The following is a 3,915-nucleotide window of genomic DNA, read 5'->3' as shown; positions in this document are numbered from 1 at the left end:
GTATTTACCATTGTGGCTCAGCAGTTTCAAAACTGACGTTATCCATGAGGATGCAAATTTGATTCCTGGCCTCACTCAGTGAGTTAAGGATCTAGCATTGCCATGAGCTGTGGTGTAGGCTGCAGACATAGCTCAGATCTGATGTGGCTGTGGCTGTGGGCTGTGACATAGGCTGGCAGCTGTAGCTCCAGTTCAACCTGTCACCTGGGACCTTCCATATGTTGTGCGAGCAGCCTTAAATAGAAAATAAATTAATTAATTAATTAATTTAAAAATACTTCATTGCTAAAAAAATACTAAGATCATCTAAGCCTTCAGGGACCCACTGATGGTGGTAGAGATCACTGATCACAAATCACCAAGAACAAATTAATAATGAAATAGTGTGAGAATTACAAAATGTGACATGAAGACCCAAAGTAAGCAATTGCTGTGGGAAAAATGGTGCCACACCAGTGGGGACCTTACAGCACAGGGAACTCTACCCAGTAGTTTGTGATAATCTACTGGGGAAGAATCTGAAAAGGAAAGGATGTGTGTATATGTTATACTGAATCACTTTGTTGTGTGCAGATACAATAAATTTTTTTAATTAATTAAATATAACAAAGAAAAAGGTGCCACAATCTTTAATTTGTTAAAAAAAAAGCTCTATCTGTAAGCACGATAAAGTAAATTCAATAAAGCAAAGTGCAATAAAGCAATGAGCACTTGTCCCAGGCTATGTTCTCAGTACTGTGGATATGAAATTGATCAAAACAGGCAGATTTCCTCCCATGAAGGTTAAATGGGAGTGACTTCTCCGTGATAGAAACAAAGGTTTTGAGAGTGATATGGCTTGTCCAATGTCACACAGAAATTTTGTTACCGGGTAGAACTAACACCCAAGTCCTGATACCAGTACAAAGCACTTTATCCCAATGATGGTCATGACTTTCCTTAACTCCCTCTGCTTTGTCTCTCCTCGTTTCTGTTTGGGGATGAGGCTAGAGAACTTCACCTGGACCGGGTGCTCATGCCAAATTCATCTTCTGGGCATCATGGATTGCTGGGAATGTGCATCACCTCTTCTTGGTCTTCCTGAGCCTACTGGGAAACATGGGCATGATACTACCTATATCTGCATGGACACCCAGCTCCACACATCCATGTATTCTTCCTGGCCAACCTTCCAGTTGAACACCTGCTTTTTCTCAGCCATTGGCCCCAAGATAGTGGTGGACCTACTGCTGACCCTGGCCACTATCCCCTATTTAGCCTGTGCCCTCCAGATGTTTGTGTCTGCAGGGCTGGCAGATGCTGAGTGTTGCCTTTGGGCAGTCATGGCCTATGACTGCTATGTGGCCTCAGAAACCTCTTCTGTACACCATGGCCATGTCATGGCATCTATGCTGGCCTTGCTGGGAGCATCAGGCCTGGGTGAGGCACTGAGTGCCATGGTCCACCTGACCTTCACCTTCACCTGAGTTCTGCAACTCCGGGAGGTGAACAGCTTCTTCTGCAATATCCCTCCACTGCTGGCCATCTCCTTCAATGACACCAGTCTCAATGAACTCCTACTCTTTCCTATCTGTGGCTTCATCCAGACAGCCATGGTGTTGGCTATTGCTGTGTCCTACAGGTTCATCCCTGGTGCTGTGATGTGCAAGTGCTCATTCCAGGGCTGCTGGTGAACAGCCTCTACCTGTGCTCCCACCTCACAGCTGTGCCATGCTGTACTGGACACTCATTTTCATCTACCTCCATCCCAGATCCAGCTATGTCCTGGACGATCAAGATGGCATCTGTATTCTACACCATTGTCATCCAGCCTTCAACCCACTCATCTACAGCCTCTGCAACTAGAGATCAAGGAGGCACTCAGAAGGTCCAGAGCTGGTGCTGCTATCCACGGTGGTGCACATGTGAGAGATCCCAGCAGGCTGGTTAGGACTGACCCTGAAGAAATGAGGACACTTCCTGGCCCCTGTCGCTGTGGATAAAGATGGATGTTCTCTGGCTGTGTGTCTTAAATTGTTTGAGGGGCTGAAAAGGGGAGAAAAAGCTTACAGATAGGAGGCAGGAACCTGGAGGATTCTAGACCTATCAACAGAACAAGATTAATTTGCTGTTAAGCTGCCTTAGGTTCCTCAGTGTTCAAAAAACACATGTTCCTGCTTGTTATCAGGTGCAATACTCAGTTTACTTGCCATTTGTATTTTTTCATTCTTTTTTTCCTTTTTCTTTTTTTGCACCTCCACTGCTAGGCAAGTTCCGGGCAAGGGGTCCAACCTCTGCCTTTACAGTGACAACCCCAGATCCTTACCCACTGTGCCACAAGGAAACTCCCACCAACTGTACTTCTAAGAGGCTGATTCCAAGATATACCAGGTAAGCGATTTGTGGCTACAATTGCCTCCATACTTTTGCTCTTTTAAGGTTCTGCATGACCAGTGAGACTGTTCCTACTCACCTTGACCCAAAGAGGACATCCTCAGCCCTCTCATGCCAAAGAATGGTACAGATTTGGGTGAGGCAAATATCCTATTAGACTACATATTCCATCTCTCAGATATTAAGCAGCACCAACACTGCATGAGCTTTCCTAAATTCTAACCACTGGATTAGATTTGATCAATGTTAGATTAGTTTAGGGCTCTGGTAGAAGTTAGGGAGAATCAAAACTGTGGTAATGGTTAGAAGAGGTTAGGATATATGCCCAAGATCAGTATTTCTGGGTTATATGGTATTCTACATTTAATTTTCTAAGGAACTGCCATAATGTTCTCCATAAATGTTGTACAGCTTACATTGCTACCAACAGTGCAGGAGAGTTCCCTTTTTGCCACACCCCCTCCAGCATTTGTTATTTGCAGACTTATTAATGATGGCCATTCTGACTGGTGAGGCAAAACTTCCCTTAAGAAAGACAATGAATCCGCATGTTCATTACAGCAGTATTCACAATAGCCAAGAAATGGAAACCCAAATGTCCATAGACAGATGCTTTGATTAGGAAGATGTGGTATATATACACAATGGGATACTGCATGGTCATAAAAAAAGAAAAATAATGCCATTTACAAAAACATGGGTGGAACTAGAGACTTCATACTGAGTGAAGTGAGTCAGAAAGAAAAACACAAATACCATATGATATCATATATCTGGAATAAAATATATGGCACAAATGAACTTTTCCATAGAAAAGAATCAAGGACTACCTGTCATAGGCCATTGAGGTGAGGAAGGAATATTCTAGATCAGTAAAAATATGAAAAATAATATCTGTGCTATGCACATGGATGCAGATGGATTTGTACAGTGTCCATGTCATCAGCATCTTCGAGACATGACTATGAAAAGGAGACATCTGTGAGGCCAGGTGGCTGAGGAAGAAGTACATGGGGGTGTGGAGGTGAGGGTTCAGCTGATGAGCAGGATGATGCAGGTTCCCCAGCACTGGTCAGGTAGTATGCCGCAACAGGGCAAAAGATGCTGCTGCTCTGATGGATGGGAGCCCCAGAAGGAGGAATTCAGACACTGCAGCTCTGGTTCTCCTCCTGATGCTGTTCTTGCCTCAGTTGGGAATTGGGCAAAGTGGGAAATGTCAATGAACCTGCCATAAGATATAGGCATGTCCTTTTTACTATGAACAGTCTTAATTTTGGGTACATTGCCCTTTATTTTTCTTAATTGTTGGTGAATGAATCAGTCTTTCCAATTGTGGCCTCAAATATATCAAAAACCTCACATTAGCCAAGTTTTTCCCAATGAACCAATGGGATTTAATTCTTCATTCACTAAAAATTGTTGAACAACAGCTTTCTCCATATTGAGTACAGAGGGTCAACAAAACTGAGAAGTCTCTGTGTTCAAATTTACATCTTTACATCAAGAGAGGTTTAAACTTCTGTAATTTACTAAGATGAAAAT

The 3,915-nt window shown here is 43.2% G+C and overlaps 1 pseudogene; it reads left to right on the top strand.

Moving 5' to 3' along the window:
* LOC100523484 lies at window positions 924-1,930 on the top strand (annotated as a pseudogene).

Source organism: Sus scrofa, chromosome 1 (assembly GCF_000003025.6).
Source record: "Sus scrofa isolate TJ Tabasco breed Duroc chromosome 1, Sscrofa11.1, whole genome shotgun sequence".
Classification (NCBI taxonomy): domain Eukaryota; kingdom Metazoa; phylum Chordata; class Mammalia; order Artiodactyla; family Suidae; genus Sus; species Sus scrofa.
The sequence above is the reverse complement of the archived record's forward strand: the minus strand, read 5'-3'. Positions and strand labels throughout refer to the sequence as shown.